The sequence below is a fragment of the Marmota flaviventris genome, chromosome 12 (genome assembly GCF_047511675.1).
Source record: "Marmota flaviventris isolate mMarFla1 chromosome 12, mMarFla1.hap1, whole genome shotgun sequence".
Lineage (NCBI taxonomy): Eukaryota > Metazoa > Chordata > Mammalia > Rodentia > Sciuridae > Marmota > Marmota flaviventris.
Genome location: NC_092509.1, coordinates 54,481,493 through 54,507,906, shown reverse-complemented (window position 1 = coordinate 54,507,906; position 26,414 = coordinate 54,481,493). Strand labels below are relative to the sequence as shown.

At 37.3% G+C, this 26,414-nt stretch overlaps 1 protein-coding gene and 1 pseudogene across 1 annotated transcript in view; one reads left to right on the top strand and one right to left on the bottom strand.

The window, feature by feature from the left end:
• Efcab2 (EF-hand calcium binding domain 2) overlaps positions 1-26,414 on the bottom strand; it is a 145,305-nt gene that overhangs the window by 6,241 nt on the left and 112,650 nt on the right. The window lies entirely within an intron of this gene.
• Positions 12,103-12,209, top strand: LOC114087238 (small nucleolar RNA SNORA40; annotated as a pseudogene).

The following is a 26,414-nucleotide window of genomic DNA, read 5'->3' as shown; positions in this document are numbered from 1 at the left end:
ATCTCCAGAAATTACTCATAACTGAAAGTTTGTACATTTTGACCAATCCCTGCCCCTGATAATCTCCCTTCTACTCAGTTTCTGAGTTCACTTTTTTTTAGATTCCACATATAAAGGACACACCAATATTTACTTTTCTGTGTCTAGATTATTTCACTTAGCAAAATTTCCTCTAGGTTCACCCATATTGTCCAAAAGGACAGGATTTTCTTTTTTTAAAGGCTGAATAATATTTCATTACATACACACACATCCCACATTTTCTATGTACTTTCATCCACTGACATAAGTTGTTTCCATATATTGGCTATTGTGAATAATGGTGCATTGAGCATGGTGATGCAGATAACTTTTTTAAATTCTAATTTCATTTTCTCCAGAATATACATAACCATTACACACACACAGACACACACACACACACAGAGACACACACACACACACACACACAGAAGTGGGTATCATGGCAATTCTATTTTTAATTTTTTGAGGAAAATTAAATAAGTGTTTCATAACAGCTAGATCAATTCACATCAATAATTTAGAAGGGTTCCTTTTTCTCTGCATCCTCACCAATTCTTAGTATCATTTGACTCACTCTAACAAGTTTGAAATGATATCTCATTATGGTTTGGATTTGCATTTCCCTGATGATAGTGATGTTGAAAACTTTTTCATATACCTGTTGGCCATATGTATATCTTCTCTAGAAAAATGTCCATTTGGGTCTTTTGCCTATTTTTTAATTGGGTTATTTGATTTTGTTTCTTACTGAGTTGCATGAGTTCCTTATCTATCTTAGATGAGATACATGTGCATATGTGTGTGTGTGTGTGTGTGTGTGTGTGTGTATGTAATGAAATATTATTCAGCCTTAAAAAGAAGAAAATCCTGTCCTTTTGGACAATATGGGTGAACCTGGAGGAAATTTTGCTAAGTGAAATAATCCAAACACAGAAAAGTAAATACTGCATGTTCTCCTTTACATGTGGAATCTAAAAAGGTGAACTCAGAAACTGAGTAGATACATGATTTGCCAGTATTTTCCCTCACCCTGTTGATTGTCTTTTCATTTGGTGATTGTTTCCTTTTCATGTATCTTGATTTTTTCTAACACCATTTATTGAAGGTCTGACCTATCCCAATTGTGTATTCTTGGAGCTCTTGTGAAAATTAGTTGACCATACATGAACAGATTTATTTCTGGGATATCTATTCTGTCCTAATGGTCTATATTTCTGTTTTTCGACCACACTTCTTTTATTACTATTGCTTTTTAATATAACTTGTAATGATTCCTCTATTGTTAACTCTTATGTCATTATGGTATGATCACTATGAACCAATATTCAATATACATTATTATTCACTAAATTTCAAACTTCTTTTGGATTTCATTGTTTTTTTCTGAAATGCATTTTAAAATATGTCATATTCCTCTATTATAAAAGAGAAGCAAAATGAATAGGATGGAATACTATTTCTAGGAATCTGGAAACAGGTAGAGAGTGGAGAGGATAGGAGGTGGTTCTATTATCTCTAGGGTGGGACAAACCAGTTAACTTTGTGAAGCCTTTGGTAGGATAAGACAGGAATACTACTTTCTAGAAATGTGATGCAATGATGGCTTCATGAATATTTAAATCCATGGATTAAAATGCCTGTGAGAGTAATAAAGATGTATCAATTACTGAACTCTCTTCTAATGTGTGTGTGTGTGTGTGTGTGTGTATGTGTAGAAAAGGGGGAGAAAGAGAAAAGGATGAGGAGGAGGAGGAAGAGGAGGAGGAGGAGGAGGAGGAGGGATGAGAGGGAAAAGACAGAGATGGGTTGTGTACCCCTATTCCAAATTCTTATGTTGAAATCATAATCCCTCACCATAGAATGTGAACTTATTGGGAGTCAGGGTATTTACAGCTTAGGTCAAGTTAGAATGAAGTATTCAGGGTGGGTCCTAAATCAACACAATGTGTTTCCTTATACAAAGGGGAAATGTGGGGATACATATATACGCAGAGAGAATGCTAAATGAACATGAAGATGACCATCTATAAGCCAATGAGAGAACTGGAGATGTCGCTCAATGGTAGAGTGCTTGCCTAGCATGTGCAAGGTCCTGGGTTCAATTCTCAGCACCCTCAACCTACCCATACCCTACCCCCCAAAAAAGGAGAGAAGCCTGAAACAGATCCTTCCCTCATGGTCCTCAGAAGGAACCAACCCTGCTGATATCTTTTTCTTTTTTTTTTTTTTGTCTGATTTAAATTATTTTTCTTTAGTTGTAGATGGACACAATATGTTTATTTTATTTATTTTTGTGGTACTGAGGATTGAACCCAGTGTTCCATGCATGCGAGGCAAGTACTTTACACTGAGCCACAACCCTAGCCCCCTTCTGATATTTTGATGATCTGAGATCTTCAAGCCTTCAGAACTATGAGAATAAATTGCTAAAATTGAAGCTACTCAGTTTGGGTTACAATGTCACTAAGGCTCTAGCAAACACATAAGCATCCTTTGTATATATTAAATATGTATGACATGTATTTATCCAAAAACCTTGAATCCCTGTCATCAGATATAAATACCTACATCTACAAAGACAAATTTAGCCTAACAGACATTAAAAATTCAGAACTGTTGTAGAATTGTTATAGGAAAAAAATAGTATAGTTCAGACCTACTTTCTCCAGGAAAAAAGTCAATTAATCAACTTAAAATGAAATAAATTCAAGAAAGATTCCCTAAATTATAGAAGATATGTTGAAAAAGACTACGGAGTGATTGCTACTTCTTCATGAAACCATAGTGGGAAAATCAATTTGGCTTCTTTCTGTATTAATTAGGGTCTTTAAAAAATAAAAACACAACACAAAACATGTGTTGTCCATATAGGTCCTCCAGGTGCCCGAGGAGTACCACCAGTATTAGCACCCACAAGGACTCCTGGCCACCCACCCACGCAGGAACTCTGGCCACCAGTTCCATGTAAACCCCCATCTACCAATGTAGGGCTCCTCAGGTCACTTCCATTTTGGGGCACTGCAACTACTGCCACAGTCCCTTACACACACATGGTAGCCTACACACCATCTTTAGTTGGGGTAACTCCTAGGTTGAAACACTGGCTGGGGTTTAGAAGCAATATCAAGGTCCCTAAAGTCCCACCTCCCTCCTTTCCCCAGCAGCCGCTAACCTAGCACAGTGCCTGTAGCTATGCGGCCCAACCGCAGCTAGAAAAGTCAGGTCACTAAACCAGGTCCTGAATTGCTCAATATAAAACAGCTCTCTACGACAGGTGCACAGCCCCTAGAGCACAGCCCACAAGACTTCTGGAGAGAAGGCTCCTGATTGGGAAGGAGAAAAGGAGGGGGTAAGCGAGATACATTTTAGAGTCTAAATTAGAGACCAGGAATTATGAGGTCTACAGGCGATATAAGGAGATAAGACCAGGCACCCCCATCACATGAGTGGGCCCCAATGGAGCCATCCTGAGTGGAGATACCAGCCAACAATAGACAACTCCACCAATTGGATGAGAATGGAAGCAGGAAAGACACTGATCTCCAACAAAAACAAGCAGTGTTTCTTCCTTCAAGATTTTTTTTTTTCTCTCTCTCCCCCCCCCCCCCACTCCCACCCTCACATCCCCAACATTTGTGAAACCAAGTACTTTTCATGAATTAGGCTACTGAGGACTGGGATGTCTGAACAGTATTTACAGTGGTGTTGTATACTCTTTCACCTCCTATTTTTACACTTTTTATTTTTCTTAATTTTTATGTTTGTTTTCTGTAGTCTACTGTCTTCCCACTTGTCTCCCCCAAATCACTTTCACTCTTTTCTCCGGCTACTAACCAACTTCTTTAGATTCCTCTTTCAACCTCCTTCCTAAGATCTACTAACTCTATATCCTTACCTCCTATCCCCTCAACATCTCATCCGACACCTCACCTGGGTTTTTGGTCCATCATCAGAAACTGTAGACCCTATTGCAAACCTACGTTTATACTGTAGATAATAACTGAACTTACCATTTCTGTATCTTGTGACAAAAACCGTAAACGTCTTAATAGTAGCTATTTGGTTTAAGGCTGTATATTTTTTGTATTTGGATCTGTTAATATTGTTCTTCCCCTTAAAGGAGAGGTATTGGAACCCTGCAGGAACACTATAAGCCTATAGGGTAAAAACTGTAATGCCTTGGATCCACAGTGTTAGAAAGGAAGACACATGAACAACATGAAAAAACAAGGGAAGAAAGTACCCCTAAACGAATGAAGATATTATACAACAGAAGAAATGACAGCGAAGGAGTTCAGGATGTACATAAATAAAATGTTCTGTGAATTAAAGGATGATATAAGAAAACAAACACAGGCAGCAAAAGATCATTTTGATAAAGAGCTACATAAACAAAAACAGAAAGCAAAAGATTACTTCAATAAGGAGAGAGAGGTTCTGAAAACAAACAAACAAACAAACAGAAATCCTTGAAATGAAAGAAACAATAAACCAACTTAAAGGCTCAATAGAAAGCATCACCAACAGATTAGATCACTTGGAAGACAGGACCTCAGACAATGAAGACAAAATACATAATCTTTTTTTAAATTAAATATATAATCTTGAAAAAGAATGTTGACTACACAGTGAAGATGGTAAGAAACCAAGAGCAGAACATTCAAGAATTATGGGATAACATAAAAAGACCAAACTTAAGAGTTATTGGGATAGAGTAAGGCATAGAGTTCCAAACCAAAGGAATAAAAAATCTATATTCAATGAAATAATAGCAGAAAATTTTCCTAATATGAAGAATGAATTGGAAAATCAAATACAAGAGGCTTACAGGACACCAAATGCAGAAAATCACAACAGATCCACACCAAGGCACATTATAATGAAAATGCCTAACATACAGAACAATGAGAGACTGTTAAAAGTCTCAAGAGAAAGAAATCAGATTACAGATAGGGGGAAACCAATAAGGATCTCTGCAGATTTTTCAACCCAGACCCTGAAAGCTAGAAGATCGTGGGACAGTACATACCAAGCTCTGAAAGAAAATGGATGCCAAACAAGAATCTTATGTCCAGCAAAATTAAGCTTTAGCTTTGATGATGAAATAAAAAACCTTCAAAGAATTTACAGCTAGAAAGTCTGCACTACAGAACATCCTCAGCAAAATATTCCATGAGGAGAAAATGAAAAACACAATGAAAATCAGCAAAGGGAGGTATTACACTAAAGGAAATACTAATCAATGGAGAAATCAAGTCAAGTTAAATGCCAAAAATAAACAAATATGAATAGTAATACAAATTAGATCTCAATAATAACCCTGAATGTTAATGACCTATACTTACCATTTAAAAGACATAGACTGGCAGATTGGATTTTTTAAAAAGACCCAACAATATGCTGCATTTAAGAGACTCATCTCATAGGAAAAGATATCTACAGACTGAAGATGAAAGGTTGGGAAAAAAACATACCATTCACATGGATTATGGAAACAAACAGGGGTTTCCATCCTCATATCAAATAAAGTAGACTTCAAACTAAAGTTAATCAAAAGGGATAAAGAAGGACATTTCATACTGCTTAAGGGAACCATATATCAATAAGACTTAACAATTATAAATATATATGCCCCAAATAATGGAGTATCTATGTTCATCAAACAAAGTCTTCTCACGTTCAAGAGAACCACAACACAATAATTCTGGGTGACTTTAACACACCTCTTTCACCACTGGATAGATCATCCAAACAAAAGCTAAACAAAGAAAGTATAGAACTCAATAATACAATCAATAACTTAGACTTAACAGACATATAAAGAATATTTCATCCATCAACAAGTGAATACACTTTCTTTTCAGCTGCTCATGGATCCTTCTTTAAAATAGGCCATATATTAAGCCACAAAGCAACTCTTAGCAAATACAAAAAAAAAAAAAAAAAAACAACAGATACTATCCTGCATCATAAAGGAATGAAATCAGAAATCAATGATAAAATAAAAAAACAGAAGCTACTTCAACACCTGGAGACTAAATAATATGCAACTGAATGAACAATGGGTTGCAAAAGACATCAAAGAGAAGATTAAAAAATTCTTAGAGGTAAATGAGAACACTGATACAACATATCAAAATCTCTAGGACACTATGAAGGTAGTACTAAGAGGAAAGTTCATTGAATAGAGTTCATTTCTTAAAAGAAGGAAAAAGTCAACAAATAAATGACCTAATATTACATCTCAAAGTCCTAGAAACAGAAAAACAAATCAACACCAAAAGTGGTAGAAGACCGAAAATAATTAAAATCAGAGCTAAAATCAATGAAATTAAAACAAAATGAAAAAATTGTCAAAACAGAAAGTTGGTTTTTGAAAAAATAAACAAAATTTATAAACCCTTAGTCATGCTAATGAAGAGAAGGAGAGAGAAAACTCAAACTACTAACATCCGTGATAAAAAAGGAAACATCATGATGGATAGAAATTATTTTGAAAATTTGTACTCCAATAAAATAGAAAATATTGAAGGCATAGACAAATTTCTAGAGGCATATGATTTGCCCAAACTGAAAGATAATATACACAAGTTAAACAGATCAATTTCAAGCAATGAAATAGAAGATGCCATCAGAAGCTTACCAACCAAGAAAAGCCCAGGACAAGATGGATACACAGCTGAGATCTACAAGACCTTTAAAGAAGAACTAATACAAACTCCTAAATTTTTTCATGAAATAGAAAAAGAGGAAACACTTTCAAACACATTCTATGAGGCCAATATCATCCTGATTCCAAAACCAGACAAAGACACACAAAAAAAGAAAACTTCAGACCAATATCTCTAATGAAAAAATTCTCAATAAAATTCTGGCAAATAAAATATAATAACATATCAAAAAGATAATATACTATGATCAAGTGGAGTTCATTCCATGGATGCAAGGTGGGTTTAACATATGGAAATCAATAAATGTAATTCATCACATCAACAGACTTAAAAATAAGAATCATATGATCATCTCAATAAATGCAGAAAAAGCATTCAACAAAACACAGTACCCCTTCATGCTAAAACACTAGAAAAACTAAGGATAACAGGAACATATCTCAACACTGTAAAAGCTATCTATGCTAAGCCCAGGCCAACATCATTTTAAATGGAGAAAAATTGAAAACATTCCCTCTAAAAACTGGAACAAGACAGGAATACCCTCTTTCACCACTTCCATTTAACATAGTCATGGAAATTTTAGCCAGAGCAATTAGATAGATGAAAAAAAATTAAAGGGACATGGATAGGAAAAGAAGAACTCAAATTATCATGATTGGCAGACAATATGATTCTATACCTAGAAGGTCCAAAAAATTCCACCAAAATCTTCTATAACTAACAAGTAAATTCAGAAAAGTAGCAGGATATAAAATCAACACCCATAAATCAAAGGCATTTCTGTACATCAGTGACAAATCCTCTGAAAGAGAAACTAGGAAAACTACCCCATTGAGAATAGCCTCAAAAAAAAAAAAAAAATTAAATGCTTGGGAATCAATTTAATGAAAGAGGTGAAAGACCTCTACAATGAAAACTACAGAACACTAAAGTAAGAAATTAAAGAAGACCTTAGAAGATGGAAAGATCTTCCTTGTTCTTGGATAGGCAGAATTAATATTGTCAAAATAACCATATTACCAAAAGCACTATACAGATTCAATGCAACTTCAATCAAAATCCCAATGACAGTCCTCATAAAAATAGAAAAAGCAATCATGAAAATTACTTAGAAAAATAAGAGACCCAGAATACATAAAGCAATCCTTAGCAAGAAGAGTGAAGCAGGTGGCATCACTATACCAGACCTGAAACTATACTACAGAGCAATAGTAACAAAAACAGCATGGTATTGGCACCAAAACAGACTTGTTGACCAATGGTACCAGAACAGAGGATATAGAGACAAACCCACATAATTACAGTTATCTCATATTAGACAAAAGCACCAAAAACATATATTGGAGAAAGGATAACCTCCTTCAACAAATGGTGCTGGGAAAACTGGAAACCCATACACAACAAAATGAAATTAAGCCCTTATCACTCATCATGCACAAAACTCAACTCAAAATGGATAAAGACCTAGGAATTAAACCAGAGACCCAACGCCTAATAGAAGAAAAAGTAAGCCCAAATCTTCATCATGTCAGATTAGGCCCCAACTTCCTTAATAAGATTCCTATAGCACAAGAAATAAAACCAAGAATCAATAAATGGGATGGATTCAAACTAAAAAGCTTCTTCTCAGCAAAAGAAACAATCAGTGAGGTGAGTAGAGAACCTACAGAATGGGAGCAAATCTTTACCACAAGCACATCAGATAGAGCACTAATCTCTCGGATGCATAAAGCACTCAAAAATCTTAACTACAAAAAAAAACCCAAATAGCCCAATCAATAAATGGGCCAAGGAACTGAACAGACACTTCTCAGAAGAAGATACACAATCAATCAACAAATACATGAAAAAATGTTCAACACCTCTAGCAATTAGAGAAATGCAAAAAAAAACTACTTTAAGATTTCATCTCATTCCAGTCAGAATGGCAGCTATTAAGAATACAAACAACAATAAGTGTTGGCGAGGATGTGAGGAGAAAAGCACACTCATACATTGCTGGTGGGACTGCAAATAGGTGTAGCCAATAGGAAAGCAATATGGAGAATCCTTTTGGAAAAATTGGAATGAACCACCATTTGATCCAGCTATCCCACTCCTGGGTTTATACCCAAAGGACTTAAAAACAGCATACGACAGGGACACACCCACATCAATGTTTACAGCAGCACAATTCACAATAGCTAAACTGTGGAACCAACCTAGAGATAAAGAAAATATGGTATATATAACAATGGAATATTATTCAGCATTAAAAGAGAATAAAATCATGGCATTTGCAGTTAAATGGATGAAGTTGAAGAATATTATGCTAAATGAAAAATTGTGCTCTATGTTTGTACTATGAATTGAAATGCACTCTGCTGTCATATATAACAAATTGAATAAATAAATAAATATTTAAAATATAGACATTGTGTTTCTCAGTTTTAAAAATGTTATAATAGGGTCTGGGAGTATAGCTCAGTGGTACTACCTAGCTTGTGTAATGCTCTAGGTTCCATCCTCAATACTAAAAAATATAATAATAATCACAATATAGTCACCATATTAGACTAAGGAAAAGAATAGTTTAAAATATTCTTACTCATATCCAATCTCTAGCTTCAACATCCTCATTTCTGACACAAGATCAGTTATGTCTACCTATTAAGGTGGTCTTAAAAGTTACATGAGATATGACATGATGGTGCTTTGTGAACTATGAGTCTATGATGATGATTATGACTTTCAACAGTAGTGTAAATCTTTCTGGTTCTATGACATGCAGTGACACTTATTCCTAAAAGAATCCATCTCTGATGCTGAAATTTCAGGCACTCCCTCACTGACCCACCACCCTATGGACATGTTTCTTCAGAAGTTAGGCCCTTCCTCCTATCTGTAAAATGCCATGTGAAATGTGGCAACTAAATGAGATAATGCATTAAATTGCTAGGCATATTTAATAACTTGTCCCTTGCCCTGGAAGATAGGATATGTGGTTAGCAGTGCTGCGTCCACCTCTACTGTTTACTTACAAACCTCTTTAAAAGGAGAAGACTAACAGACATCCACCAAACTTCACATCCCTCCTTTTCAAAAGACAAAAACAAATAAATACATCCTGTTACTACAAATGTGAACGAAGCAAAGTAAGTTATAATCTATTTTCTTCATCTAAGAGGTGGGCCATTGTGCTGAAAAGTAACCCAGGCAGCATTTTTTTCATGTAAAGGTAATAAAATTTCCCTACAGGATGGTCCCCAGCTGTAGCCTTCTAAAAATGGACCATTTCTAGTAAATTTTATTTAATAGTGTGCTGGCAGCTGTTTTCCCAGAAGGCCCTGATCAAGGTCCTGATCTGCCTGGCTTCTTGTCCTCCAAACAGTTATGATGGACAAGGTGACCTTAAAAAAATAAACAATTTCCAAAGCTGCATGAAAAGGCCCCACCTTCCAAGGTACCACGGGACCTTCAGGCTCTTCTGGTCTCTGAATCTTTTTCCTACCATAGAGACATCTCAGTAAATATATAAACACTTTGGGATTTTCAAAAATATCAATATTCAAAGTCACAAAACATGCAGCCAGTACCATTTTTCATCCCACTTTGTTGTAAGTCAGTTTTCTTAGACAAGTTTCCATTTGAGGAAACACAGGCACTGACAGGTTAAGTACCTGTCTGAGAGCCACAAAGTCAGTCAGGTGTTTTGACAGGATCACAGCCTAGAATTCTTTACTTTCATCTCCATAGTGAAATCATCAGGCCATCTCTTTTCTCATTATGGCATTATTTATTTTAGTGCCAAACTCAATGAATAGGCACAATAAAACACACAGTAAAAATTCATTTCTCCCCAGTGACCTAACAGGGAGTCAATAAATTGAACTTATTTCATGCTTCACAAAAAAACAAGATAATATGAGTAGTTAAGACAATTTATAAAGCACCTATATTTCAACTAGTTTCAGGTCACCAAACAAGATACACATATGAATTTTTAAAAACTACTTATAGTAAAAATATTTTTTAAAACTAGGAGCTATTTTAAGTTAGACTCTTAGGGTTTTTTGTCTGTTTATTTTGTGGTACTAGGGATTGAACCCAGGGGTGCTCTAACCCTGACTGACATCCCCACCCTTTTATACCTTTTTTATTTATTTTTTAATTGTAGATGGACACAATATCTTTATTATTTATTTGTTGGTTTATTTATTTATTTATTTTGGTGCTGAGGATCAAACCTAGTGTCTCACACATGCAAGGCAAGTGCTCAACCACTAAGCTACAAACCCCAGCCCCTGTTTTTATTTTTTTTGAGACAGGGTCTTGCTAAGTTGACCAGGCTAGCCTTGAACATGCAATCCTCTACTTCAGCCTCTGAAGTCACTGGGATTACAGGTGCATGACACCATGCATGCCCAGTTCAAGTTAAGACTCTTAGCAGTATATGTATAAATTTAGATATAAGTTATGTTTCAAAACCAAAACATAAATAAAATTTAGAATATATTTTTTTCTATCTTGAATAGACCAACACAATAAAAACTGATTGGCATTAACCAAAAGTATTATCTTTATACCAAGTGAAAAATATTATTCTCTCTCTTTATGTATGTGGTGGTGGTGTTGTCCCTTATGCACAGTAGACAAGTGTTCTAATACTGAGTTACATACCCAGCCTAGAAATGAAAGCGTTCAGAAAAATTATTTACTCTAAAGATTCTAGAGGCCATTGAACAAAAATGAGGGTATGAGATTCTTCCCCTCCCTCCTCCCCCTCCCCCTCCCTCTCCCCCCCTCCTCCTCCCAGATATTGAACCCAGGGGCCTTTAACCCCTGAACCACATCCCCAATCCTTTTTATTTTTTATTTTGAGACAAGGTCTTGCTAAGTTGCTTAGAGCCTCACTAAGTTGCTGAGACTGGCTTGAGCTTGCCATACTCCTGCCTCAGCCTCCCAAGCTACTGGGATTACAGACATGCACCATTGTACCCAGCAGGATATGTGATTCTTTTGGGTTATAAATTATTTTTCTATTACTGAAAGTATTAAAATACATTGAATGATCTCTTTGTTGAACCATGGGAGATTCCCTGAATCAGCTGGTGGCTAGACCAGGTAAATGGTAAGAACCATTTCAACTGTGAATGCCTACAACTTGGAAGTGATGGAAAAGGTTGATCAGAGATTGCTGGGCCATTAATTTCCCTGTTTATCACCTGAGGATGGGGCTCAAGGGCCCCCACTATATTGTTTTATTCCCATCCCCTTCCCCTTCTCTCCACCTAGGGGTCAGTGATCCTTCCAACCCCACTAGAGTTGCCTTCTATTTGACAGAGTCCACAGGTACTCAACAATTGTCCTGCTATGATACTCTTCAAAACCATTTATACAGCAAGTAGTTATTTAAAACTGTGATAGCACTTGTGTGTATTATTGTTTAACTTATGGACAAAGACTTGTAGACAAGTGCAACCCAGAACTCATTGTTCAGTATGAGTTTTGATACTTATAAGCAGGAATACTATATCTAAGATAGCTTAAAGTGATGGGATATTGATAAATGAAAAGGTTGGTTCTAAGATTAAGAAGTTAATAAAAGCACAGGTCATAAGGGAAAAAAAAACTGTGTTACAATAAAATTAAAGAAAAAACTTTATACTGGGTTGAGATTCAGATTAAGCAAAAGAAAAGTAATAAGTACCTGATAATAGTGTTTGCTATGGTTTTGAGTGTGTCCCCCAAGGGTGCATTCATGTGTTGGGATTGTGGTCCCCAATGTGGTGGTGTTGAGGGGTGGGCATCATCCCTTACTCTGGCTTCCTTTCACATTATGTGATCTCTCCTTCTTTACATGCTCCTGTCATTGTGGTGCATTCACTTTCAAATGATGCTACCAAGAGAAACTGACCAGGACTATGTTCTCTGAATTTTCAGCCTCTAAAACTTTGAACTAAATAAACCTCTTTCATTTATAAATACCTTACCCACAAGTATTTTGTTATAGTAATGAAAAGCAAGCTAACACAGTGTTGAATAAAAAGTGATCTCCCATGTCATAGTATACAACAATATTTCCTTCTTAAAATATTAGTTTTAAAAACTAAATCACAGCATAGAAGAATCACCTTGATGTAATACTGAGTGGAAAAGATAAAATATTCTGGTTGTATTTTAAGTGATGGATTCAAGAAAGAATATTCCCCTACTTTTTTCTTGTTCAATTTAATAAGCATGTATTTTAATAATGAAAACTTTATAACAGTATGAAGAATGGGTTATGATATAATTAGGCAAAAAAAGCAAGATATAGAATTTTATGCACTGAATTGTATTAGAAGATTACAGTCATGTTAAAAACAGGTACAGAAAAATTATAAGGAAGGAAGTGCACCAAAATACTAACAATGATTATATTAAAGTCATGAAATTGTTGGAACGGATATTTTTCTACTTATTTAAATTTCTGTATATAAATATTATGACAAAAATTTTTAAACAAAAAACTGTATCAGTCTATTATCATGATTTTTGTTACATATGAAATACATTTCCTTCATTTAAAAGAGGAAAAATCGGTTTTTATATATTTCTCAGGGCCCTGTTTATCTGCTGCTGATGATTAATGCGTTAGCATCATTTAATGTTTTTCTTCTAACTACAAATAAGCAATACTTGCAGTATATTCTTTTATAACATGTCCCTCTCATTCCCCTAAATTTGCCTATTTCCACTCAGAAGGAATGGCTAGGAACCTTTACTAGATGTCTCCAAAGTCCCTGCAATCTATAATTCTTTAATTATATTATCTAACATTAACAAAAATTAGAGCAGATCTAGTCCATTCTCCCACCTTTCCCAATGTAAAGATGTATAGGAACAATAGCAAAATATTTCATACCACCAACTAGTAAGATACCCCTTCCTTTCCTATTCCCTGAGAAGGTTGGTACAATCTAACACTGAATGACATGAAACCATAGGGCTCATTGAGAACAAGAATGATATAATTTAGAGTCAGGCTGATGGAAATTCTTACTTCACAGGGATGTGGATTACATTGATCTCATTTTACTAACCAAAAGTTCAGTTCTGAAGTGCCAAACCAAACAAAAAACAAAAAATCTCGGATACTTAACCAATTAAAAATGAAGATAAACTGTGATTTTTAACTTCTTGGATTTTGAGGTACATCTTGTATGATAAATTATTTTTCATTCAAGATGGAAAAGTATAGGAGGTGATTCAGTAAAGTCATTACACTTTTTAACTAGTTAGTAAGGAGTATCTATCACATTTTGACATCATAAGATTCTCAACATTATAAATTTTACATTAAATCACTATACTTCTGAACATTTTTGTGGGTTTTCTCATTTAACTAAATGAGTAAGGACTGAATACAACCTCAAATATTTAAATGTACATGTATTTAAATTTTTAATTGTCACTTTTGTTACAATGTTTAAAATTATCTTGAGCCAAATTAAGATGGGATTTTTTTTTCAGTTTTCTTGCTTCAGTATCCCTAATGTCTTCTACATGGTAAATGCTCAATAATTATTTGCTGAATTAATGAAGACTACCTCACAATTTTAAATTAATCTCACTCATGCAAATTTGCAATTTTTGAGTCTGTTAATCAGACCTATTATAAAAATTTTTCATCAAATGTCTCTGTAGTCCTTTGCAAGCCTGAATTTCCACATTTGCTGCTAGGTATAATACCAAGTCTTACAAGCAGGCACTAATACTTGTGTTAAACGTGTAAAGAAAACATGCAAGAAATAGAATTGCAACCAGAATATGATAAGGCATATAAGAAGCAGTATAGCAGGTTCATGAACCAGAATGTTAGGTTTTGTTCTAGATGCTAAGGATTTAATGGTATGCAAAACAGATAACATTTTTGCCTTCTGGGAGTTTGTATTTCAGAGGCCAGGGATGGACAAACAGATAAAAAAGATAATTTCTGATTGTGTTGAATACCAAAAAAAAAAAACTAACACAAAGGATTGGACTGCCAATCCAGACTTACCAGAATCTAGGCTACTACTCAGTATCAAAAGTTATTTATAATTTCAAGGATATATATGCACACAAGTACAGATGAAACATGGAGAAGTTCAGGATGCCAACACTGTTTCTAAGATTCTTTCTTGCCACATTAGGATGTGTTTTGACCCAAATTTAATTTATAAAGTCTCCAATTACATGAGTACTTAGAGGAAGAACACCCAAATTATTGGTAAGAACAAGAACAAAGGGTATAAATAGGAATATGTTCATATATTCTAGAAACAGCAAGGAAGCCAATGGTAGTAATGACAGGCCTGATCAATTAGGATCTGGGAAGCCATAGAAAGTAAAAGTACTTTGTATTTTTTTTTTCTAAGTGAATTAGGAGCCTTAGAAGTAGAGTTCTAAGCAGTGGAGTGACATGTCTCACTTTACCTTTTTTAAAGGATGCCTCCTTGACTGCAATGTGAAGAGTGAACTGCAGGGGCCAGAGTGGGAGCACAGGACGCACTTTAAAGTCTACTTTAGTAGTTCATGAAGAAATGACAATGGCTTGAACTCAGATGATGGATATAGAAGTGGTGATATGAGGTCAGATTTATAATTTGAAGGTAGTAGATGTCGGAAATTGCTGATATATCATACACTGGATTTTTTTTTTTAAAATCTAACTTTCTAATTTCTCTTTTAACTATCAAGTTTAGTCTAGTTGCATTTATTTTCTGCTATCTTTGGATTGACCAAAGGTTCTCTAACTCTTTTATTCTCTATATCAACTTGCAAGGTATACATATAATTTGTACTCTATTGTAGTTAACCTTGATATTTAAAACATGTATCTTACATACTATAGTTGCCCAGTGAGTTACTTCTAATATTTAGTAATGCTCCCTTTTAAAAAGATTAAAAGATTAAAAATTGGGAATGTAGCTGACAGGTGCACACACAACACATATAAGGCCCTGGATTCAAACCCCAGCACTGCAAAACAAACAAAACACACACACACACACACACACACACACACACACACACAGATTATTTACTGATATCTCACATAGATTTATGTTATTTTTCTCCAGAGTATTAATATTGCTATTTTCTGATTCATTAATCAAATATCAATAGAATTTCAGAGTTAAAGAGGCAAGTTGCACATATACATCTACTTCACTTTCTTTCAAACCTCACTAAAATTTCAGTAAATGAATTTATGTATTTATTTATTTACTTTCTCTTTGCAGAGTTGGGGATCAAAACTAGCATGCTAGGCATGCACTCTATCATTGAGCTGTATTCCCAGTCCAGTAAATAAATATTTTCTTAAACTTACTAAGGGAGAATAGAAAATGATGCAATGAAAATAAGATTTTGGAAGCTGGAAAGCAGATGGATGAGTGGCAGTGATCTACTAGAATCAGAAAAAGGAAACCTCAAGCCAGCAGTGGGTAAAGAATTCTCACAAAGCATGGGTTGCTTCAAGAACCGGAGGTGACTAAGTAGGTTCTAAAATTAGGAGCACTAGCATAAAATCTGTTTGAAAAATGAACCCATAAATCCCCTCTCAGTTTCTCCCTAGGTAACTACCTCTCTCTCTGACCCAGCAGGAGTCTAGAGACAAATCCTCTGCAGAGTATAAAACAGAAGGTGCCTTAACTGGCAGCTAGGTACTTTTGCTTCCCAGGCAGAAGACTAGAAGATTCTATTCTGAGAAATCAAGACTGCAAAAGAGAAAATTCACAGATTCTGATGTTGGTGAGTCCCAAAATACCCAATGATGAAATTTAAACTTGACCAGCTTCATGCTCAATTTGTTAATTGAGCTGAAAGCTCTGACACATGAAAAAACCTACTAATAGAAATAAAGATGAAAATAAATATGAATATGGCTGGGGATGTGGCTCAAGCCGTAGCGTGCTTGCCTGGCATGCGTGCGGCCCGGGTTCGATCCCCCGGCACCACATATAAACAAAGATGTTGTGTCTGCTGAAAACTAAAAAATAAATAAATATTAAAAATAAATAAAAAAAATAAATATGAATATCAATTTGAAGAGATTATACAAAGAGAAGAAAATTTTAAATAAGCTATCACTAATATTTCAGAGATGAAACCTCTGAAAAAGAAGCTATTGAAAAAAAGGGACTCTTAAGAACAAAAACAAGCTACTGAAAATTAAAAACAGCAGAAATGAGAAACTCAATAAAAATATTGTAAGAGAAAGTTCAAGAAATCTACCAGAGACAGAAAGTTCAAGAAATCTAACAAAAAAATACAGAAACAAAAGTAAAAAATAAGAATGTAGCATGGTAAACAAATAAAAATAAAAAAATAAGAAATCTAGAAGAGTAGCCCAGAAGCACACAAATGAATAGTAGGAGTCCCAAAAGAGATAACAAAGAAAATGAATGGGTAGTTAAAAATCATTTTTAAAAAATCACAATAAAATTTCCTGGAGCTAAATTATGTAAGTCCCCAAAAGTTTGAAACTATCCACCAAGTATCTAACACAGATGGAAATGGATCAACCCAAGGTAAATCATTGTGAAATTTCAAACACTGGAGAAAAACAGATTGTCCAGCTGGAGGAATAGTTTCAAAACTCTTAATAAAGACCTTGAATGTGTAATTCTATCCCCACTAGCTGAGTCATTTTCAAACATACAAAGTCTGAAAATTTTACTTTCAATGCACTCTTTTCCAAGAAGCTATCAAAGCATGTGCACAAAAGATACAGGAACTGGAAAGAGAAATCTGGGATATAAAGAAATCCAACTCTGAAGAGGGAAAATGAAAATTCCCAGGAATATCATAGGACTCCCAGAATGACAAGTGCACAGGTATAGGGGTTAACCATTCCCTATTAAAGTTGTTTGAGCAAAGAGATAGCTAAATTAAGGACTATCAGTACTAAAATCTCCTTGTTATGGCATCCTATTTTTACCCAACAGAATTCCAGGAAAACCTGGCCCAGTTCTTTTGGATCACTGACCTATTGTTATTATGTGCTGGTTGGTAGTTCTTGCTCAGTTTCTATGCCTCACTCCTTGGCCCTGATGAGAACTTCCAATTCAGTCCTAAGTAACTTTTTGCTTTAACCTAATTCTAAAAACTAGCAGATCATGGTGAACTTAAAAATAAAAAACACAGGGCAGCTAATTCCTTTGGGTTATTTTCTATGGAACATTCAACACCTGGTTCACATTACAGCTCTTTCTGATGACAGCTATGGCAGCCATGAAAATGCACCTCTTTAATCTCCACTTGAAGGAAATATAATCGAATGATGCCCCAGACATCATATTGAGCCAAAGCCACACTTCCCATGGGCTGTTCCCAGACAATAATAGTGTGGCAGGGACACTAAAAAAGTCCCATGCCTGCAAAGGGAGACTCCTCTACAGGGCAAGTCAGACTGAGGACTACCTGTTAAGCCTTGTTTTCTAGAACTGCTGCCAGATGTCTAGCTCTCTTCCTAATTAACCTTCCTTCCTTCCTTCATCTCTCCATCACAGGGATCAGACCACCCTGCATTCTGACACTTACCCAGCTTCTACTGGCTCTGACATCCCCTTCATGGGTATTCTCTCCAATAAATTTCTTACACATGTCATGTTTATTGTTTGCTTCTTACAGTACCCAAAGCATCGCAAGTGGTGCCAGAAGTAGTATAAGAACACAAGCAGTGAGAAGGAGATCCAAGCCAGGATTTTTCTCTGCTGTGTAGCTAAAAAGGATGATGTCCTAAGTGGCAATTAGACCACTGACAGCCTCTGGCAATTGATTGCTAAAGATTTCAGCAAAGGTGACCTCTGAAAATGCCATGAAGAGGAATGTCCTTGTAGGTGCCACAATTCAAGCATTTGAACTATAAGGGAGGAACAGTGCCTACAAAGCAACAGAGTTGGCTGTAGTTTACACTGATGCCCTGTTGAGGAATAATGAGAAACGGAGGGCCACTGTCAACAGACAAAGGATAGATTGAAAGCCATAAGGGCTCTTCGGTAGTTTACAAAGAAACTCTTATCTCCTGCAGTGAAAGAACAGACTCAGTTATGCAACATATAAAACAGAAGGGATAAATTTCTATGAAGGATAAGATAATTATTTTAGGCTTTGTAGGCAATATAATATCTTTGTTGCATATTTTTCTTGTTTGTTTTTAGAATACTTTAATAAATGTTAAAACTGGGCTGGGGTTGGTTATAGCTCAGTGGTAGAGTGCTTGCCTCGAAAGCATGAGGCACTGGGTTCGATCCTCAGCACCACATAAAAATAAATAAATAAAAATGTTAAAACCATCCTTAGCTCAGCCTATACAAAACAGGCTGTGGGAAGGATTTGGCCTGTGGGTTTTGATTTGACATCCCTGAAATAGAAAACATAACAACTCAGTATATCCAAAGGTGTTTAAATGCTTAGCCAACAAAGGTATTTAAGGTCAAGGTCCTGATTGCAAAACCCTGGCATGCTGACATGTGGGATGCAGCAATCCAGATGGAGGGCCCTGAGGATGGTGGTTGGGTAGATCTCTTGGACACTCTGGACATGCATCTTTACCCAAGCACGTGGTGGCAATTCTGCTGTGCTGCAGAAGACTCACCAGGACCCTTGTCTGGAGCTGCCCCACCTCCTCTCCTAGCAGACAGATTGATAAAACGTGAGTTAAATCCCAGCATAACCTGGCCTGATACTGGAAGAATGAGGCTATACACTGAAATAGCAAAAGAAATTAGCATGAAGTGGAAGAAGCTAGCTAAGTATCTCTGAGATAGGATGAAAGTGAATTACCCACAGCTGACCAAGAAGGCTGGAATACAACACAAGATAAGTAAGAATGCTTTAGGTCCTTTCTCAGGACATAGGACCTAACACATTGGCAAGGAACCAAGAGATAGGGCAAATTTGCTGCCAGGATGGCCCTTACGGACCTAAATCAAGTGATGGCCAAACAGTGAGTAAAATAGAAAGGTCAGCTAATAGGTGGGCAGTCTGGAATGGATATATCATGTATGAGTCAGAAAACCCACCTGAAGATTATATTCCATGGGAAGAGAGTAGAATGGACAATGTACTGCTCATTAAGAACCCCATGAAGAGTTGGTCTCCCGGTAGGGGGGGTGAGGCACAGACACCCGAGTCTCCTCAATTTGTCGTCGAGCCAGAGGGGAGGAGCCGGGCCGCCGCCAGCGCCCGGAGCAGGCCCAGCGGCTCTCCAGCGTGGTGACCGTGTGACCTCAATTGGAGAGGGGGCGGAGCGGAGCCGCCACCCGCAACCGCAAGGTGGGCAGACCCGCGACCCAGTGGTACATGGGCGTGATAGGAGGGGCAGGGCAGAGCCGCCGCCCGCGCTTGCAAGGTAAACAGACCTGTGACAGACTGGCGGGTCAGGCCCAGTGGCCTACCAGTGTGGTACACACGTCACCCCAATTGGAGTAGGGGCAGAGCAGATCCTTCTCCCACGCCTGGATCAGGCCCTGCCGGTGTGGTGGCCACGTGACCCCAATTGGAGTGGGGGCGGAGCGGAACCGCCACCCGTGCCCGCAGGGTGAGCAGACCTGTGACCAACCTGCAGATCAGGCCCAGGGGTCCGCAGGCGTGGTAGGAGGGGCAGGGCAGATCCGCCGCCCGCGCCTCCAAGGTAGGCAGACCTGCGACAGACCGGCGGATCAGGCCCAGGAGCCTGCCGGTGTGGTACACACACCACCCTAATTGGAGTAGGGGCAGAGCAGAGTCGCCGCCCGTGCCAGGAACAGGCCCAGCGACCTGCAGGCGGGGTAGTCACGACACCCCAATTGGAGTAGGGGCAGAGCAGAGCCGCCACCCATTCCCGAAAGGTGGGCAGATCTACGACCGACCAGCGGGACAGGCCCAGTGGCCTGCCGGTACGACAGACACGTCACCCCATTTGGAGTAGGGGCAGAGTAGAGCCGCCGCCCGCGCCTGCAGGGTAGGCAAACCTGCAACCGACCGGTGGATCAGGCCCGGTGGCCTGCCGGCGTGGTACACTCGTCACCACAATTGGAGTAGGGGCAGAACAGAGCCGCCGCCAGTGCCCAGAACAGGCCCAGTGACCTGCCGGCGTGGTAGCCACGACACCCCAATTGGAATAAGGAGAGAGCAGAGCCACCACCCGCGCCTGCAGGAAAGATACGCAAGCAGTATGAAAAGACAAGGAAAGAAAGGACCACAAGCAATGCAGGTCAACGCAACTTTAGAAGAGGTAACAGCTGCAGCAGATGGAATGTCAGATAAAGAATTCAGGATATACATGCTTCAGATGATCTGGAGTATCAAGGAAGACATTAAACAGCAAAATCAGACAATAAAAGATCACTTCGACAATGAATTACGCAAACAAATCCAGGAAGCAAAGGATCAACTATACAGGGAGATAGAGGTTATAAAAAACAAACAAACAGAAATCCTAGAAATGCAGGAAGCAATAAACCAACTTAAAAACTCAATGGAGAATACTACCAGCAGAGTAGAACACTTAGAAGATAGAACATCAGACAATGAAGACAAAGTATTTCAACTGGAAAAGAACATAGACAGCTCAGCAAGACTGTTAAGAAACCATGAGCAGAACATCCAAGAAATATGGGATAACATTAAGAGACCAAACTTAAGAGTCATTGGGATACAGGAAGGTACAGAGCTCCAAACCAAAGGAATGAGCAGTCTATTCAATGAAATAATACGAGAAAACTTCCCAGACTTGAAGAATGAGACAGAATCCCAAATCCTAGAAGCCTACAGGACGCCGAATGTGCAAAATCATAAGAGATCCACACCTAGACACATTATAATGAAGATGCCCAACATACAGAATAAGGAGAGAATTTTAAAAGCTACAAGAGAAAGGAAGCAGATTACATTTAGGGGTAAGCCAATCAGGATAACAGCTGATCTTTCAACACAGACTCTGAAAGCTAGAAGATCCTGGAATAACATATTTCAAACACTGAAAGAAAATGGGTTCCAACCAAGAATTGTGTATCCAGCGAAATTAAGCTTCAGGATGGAAGATGAAATTAAAACCTTCCACGAGAAACAAAAGTTTAAAGAATTCGCAGCTAGAAAACCATCTCTTCAAAACATCCTCGCCAAAACATTACAGGAAGAGGAAATGGAAAATAACAATGAAAACCAACAGTGGGAGGTAGGACAGTAAAGGGGGGGAAAATAATCAAAGAGGAAAACAAACCATGTTTAGTAAAAGAAATAAACAAATATGGCTGGAAGAACAACCCATATCTCAATAATAACCCTAAATGTTAATGGCTTAAACTCACCAATTAAGAGACACAGGCTAGTAGAATGGATCACAAAACAAGACCCAACAATATGCTGCCTACAGGAGACGCATTTGATAGGAAAAGACATACATAGGCTGAAGGTGAAAGGTTGGGAAAAATCATATCACTCATATGGACTTCGGAAACAAGCAGGAGTGTCCATACTCATATCAAATAAAATAGATTTCAAGCCAAAGTTAATCAAAAGGGATAAAGAGGGACACTACATACTGCTTAAGGGAACCATACACCAACAAGACATAACAATCATAAATATTTATGCCCCAAACAATGGTGCAGCTATGTTCGTCAAACAAACTCTTCTCAAGTTCAAGAGTCTAATAGACCACCATACCATAATCATGGGAGACTTCAACACACCTCTCTCGCCACTGGACAGATCTTCCAAACAAAAGTTGAATAAGGAAACTATAGAACTCAATAACACAATTAATAACCTAGACTTAATTGACATATATAGAGTATACCACCCAACATCAAGCAATTATACTTTTTTCTCAGCAGCACATGGATCCTTCTAAAAAATAGATCATATATTATGTCACAGGGCAACTCTTAGACAATATAAAGGAGTAGAGATAATACCATGCATCTTATCTGATCATAATGGAATGAAACTGAAAATCAACGATAAAAGAAGGAAGGAAAAAGCATACATCACTTGGAGAATGAACAATAGGTTACTGAATGATCAATGGGTTATAGAAGACATCAAGGAGGAAATTAAAAAATTCTTAGAGATAAATGAAAACACAGACACAACATATCGGAATCTATGGGACACATTGAAAGCAGTTCTAAGAGGAAAATTCATTGCTTGGAGTTCATTCCTTAAAAAAAGAAAAAACCAACAAATAAATGATATCATACTTCATCTCAAAATCCTTGAAAAAGAAGAGCAAAACAACAGCAAAAGAAGTAGAAGGCAAGAAATAATTAAAATCAGAGCTGAAATTAATGAAATCGAAACAAAAGAAACAATTGAAAAAATTGACAAAACTAAAAGTTGGTTCTTTGAAAAAATAAACAAAATCAACAGACCCTTAGCGATGCTAGCGAAGAGAAGAAGAGAGAGAACTCAAATTACTAGCATATGGGATGAAAAAAGGCAATATCACAACAGACACTTCAGAAATACAGAAGATAATCAAAAACTATTTTGAATCCTTATACTCCAATAAATTAGAAGATAGTGAAGGCATAGATAAATTTCTTAAGTCATATGATCTGCCCAGATTGAGTCAGGAGGATATAGACAACCTAAACAGACCAATATCAATTGAGGAAATAGAAGAAACCATAAAAAGACTACCAACTAAGAAAAGCCCAGGACCGGATGGGTATACAGCAGAATTTTACAAAACCTTTAAAAAAGAACTAATACCAATACTTTTCAAGCTACTTCAGGAAATAGAAAAAGAGGGAGAACTTCCAAATTCATTCTATGAGGCCAACATCACCCTGATACCTAAACCAGACAAAGACACTTCAAAGAAAGAAAACTACAGACCAATATCACTAATGAACCTAGATGCAAAAATCCTCAATAAAATTCTGGCAAATCGGATACAAAAACATATCAAAAAATTGTGCACCATGATCAAGTAGCATTCATCCCTGGGATGCAAGGCTGGTTCAATATACGGAAATCAATAAATGTTATTCACCACATCAATAGACTTAAAAATAAGAACCATATGATCATCTCGATAGATGCGGAAAAAGCATTCGACAAAGTACAGCATCCCTTTATGTTCAAAACTCTAGAAAAACTAGGGATAACAGGAACATACCTCAATATTGTAAAAGCAATCTATGCTAAGCCTCAGGCTAGCATCATTCTGAATGGAGAAAAATTGAAGGCATTCCCTCTAAAATCTGGAACAAGACAGGGATGCCCTCTTTCACCACTTCTGTTCAACATAGTTCTCGAAACGCTGGCCAGAGCAATTAGACAGACGAAAGAAATTAAAGGCATAAAAATAGGAAAAGAAGAACTTAAATTATCACTATTTGCAGATGATATGATTCTATACCTAGCAGACCCAAAAGGGTCTACAAAGAAACTATTAGAGCTAATAAATGAATTCAGCAAAGTGGCAGGATATAAAATCAACACGCATAAATCAAAGGCATTCCTGTATATCAGCGACAAATCCTCTGAAATGGAAATGAGGACAACTACTCCATTCACAATATCTTCAAAAAAAATAAAATACTTGGGAATCAACCTAACAAAAGAGGTGAAAGACTTATACAATGAAAACTACAGAACCCTAAAGAGAGAAATAGAAGAAGATCTTAGAAGATGGAAAAATATACCCTGTTCATGGATAGGCAGAACTAACATCATCAAAATGGCGATATTACCAAAAGTTCTCTATAGGTTTAATGCAATGCCAATCAAAATCCCAACGGCATTTCTTGTAGAAATAGAGAAAGCAATCATGAAATTCATATGGAAAAATAAAAGACCCAGAATAGCAAAAACAATGCTAAGCAGGAAGTGTGAATCAGGCGGTATAGCGATACCAGACTTCAAACTATACTACAGAGCAATAGTAACAAAAACAGCATGGTACTGGTACCAAAACAGGCGGGTGGAACAATGGTACAGAATAGAGGACACAGAAACCAATCCACAAAACTACAACTATCTTATATTTGATAAAGGGGCTAAAAGCATGCAATAGAGGAAGGATAGCATCTTCAACAAATGGTGCTGGGAAAACTGGAAATCCATATGCAACAAAATGAAACTGAATCCCTTTCTCTCGCCATGCACAAAAGTTAATTCAAAATGGATCAAGGAGCTTGATATCAAATCAGAGACACGCCGTCTGATAGAAGAAAAAGTTGGCTACGATCTACATACTGTGGGGTCGGGCTCCAAATTCCTCAATAGGACACCCATAGCACAAAAGTTAATAACTAGAATCAACAAATGGGACTTACTCAAACTAAAAATTTTTTTTCTCAGCAAAAGAAACAATAAGAGAGGTAAATAGAGAGCCTACATCCTGGGAACAAATCTTTACTCCTCACACTTCAGATAGAGCCCTAATATCCAGAGTATACAAAGAACTCCAAAAATTAGACAATAAGATAACAAACAACCCAATCAACAAATGTGCCAAGGACCTGAACAGACACTTCTCAGAGGAGGACATACAATCAATCAACAAGTACATGAAAAAATGCTCACCATCTCTAGCAGTCAGAGAAATGCAAATCAAAACCATCCTAAGATACCATCTCACTCCAGTAAGATTGGCAGCCATTATGAAGTCAAACAACAACAAGTGCTGGCGAGGATGTGGGGAAAAGGGTACACTTGTACATTGCTGGTGGGACTGCAAATTGGTGCGGCCAATTTGGAAAACAGTATGGAGATTTCTTGGATAGCTGGGAATGGAGCCACCATTTGACCCAGCTATTCCCCTTCTTGGTCTATTCCCTATAGACCTAAAAAGAGCATGCTACAGGGACACTGCTACATCGATGTTCATAGCAGCTCAATTCACAATAGCAAGACTGTGGAACCAACCCAGATGCCCTTCAATAGACGAATGGATTCAAAAAATGTGGCATTTATACACAATGGAGTATTACTCTGCATTAAAAAATGACAAAATCATAGAATTTGCAGGGAAATGGATGGCACTATAGCAGATTATGCTAAGTGAAGCTAGCCAATCCCTAAAAAACAAATGCCAAATGTCTTCTTTGATATAAGGAGAGTAACTATGATCAGAGTAGGGACGAAGAGCAGGAGAAGAAGATTAACATTTAACAGGGATGAGAGGTGGGAGGGAAAGGGAGAGAGAAGGGAAATTGCATGCAAATGGAAGGAGACCCTCAGGGTTATACAGTGGAGGGGGTAGAGAGAGAGGAGGGGAGGGGAGGGGAGAGGTGGGGAGGGGGGAGGGTGGAGGATGGGAAAGGCAGCGGAGCACAACAGACACTAGTATGGCAATATGTAAATCAATGGATGTGTAACTGATGTGATTCTGCAATCTGTGTATGGGGTGAAGGTGGGAGTTCATAACCCACTTGAATCAAAGTGTGGAATATGATATGTCAAGAAATTTGTAATGTTTTGAACAACCAACAATAAAAAATTAAAAAAAAAAAAAAGAACCCCATGAACATTCTGGTGAAAAGGCAATAGCATTACTAAGTTCTGCCGTGGTCTCCTCCGCAGGCCTGAGTTGACAAGATTAGGCAGTCATAAATCTGGATTTGTTAATACCTATGGAATGATTTGCCAGCCAACTCCCTGAAACCCTGGTAACAGAAACCAGATAAGAATTGCTAAACCAGAGAAGCTAAGAGGTCTCATATCATGACCAGTAAGGTGGAAGAGGGAGCTAAGGGAAATTGCAGAGAT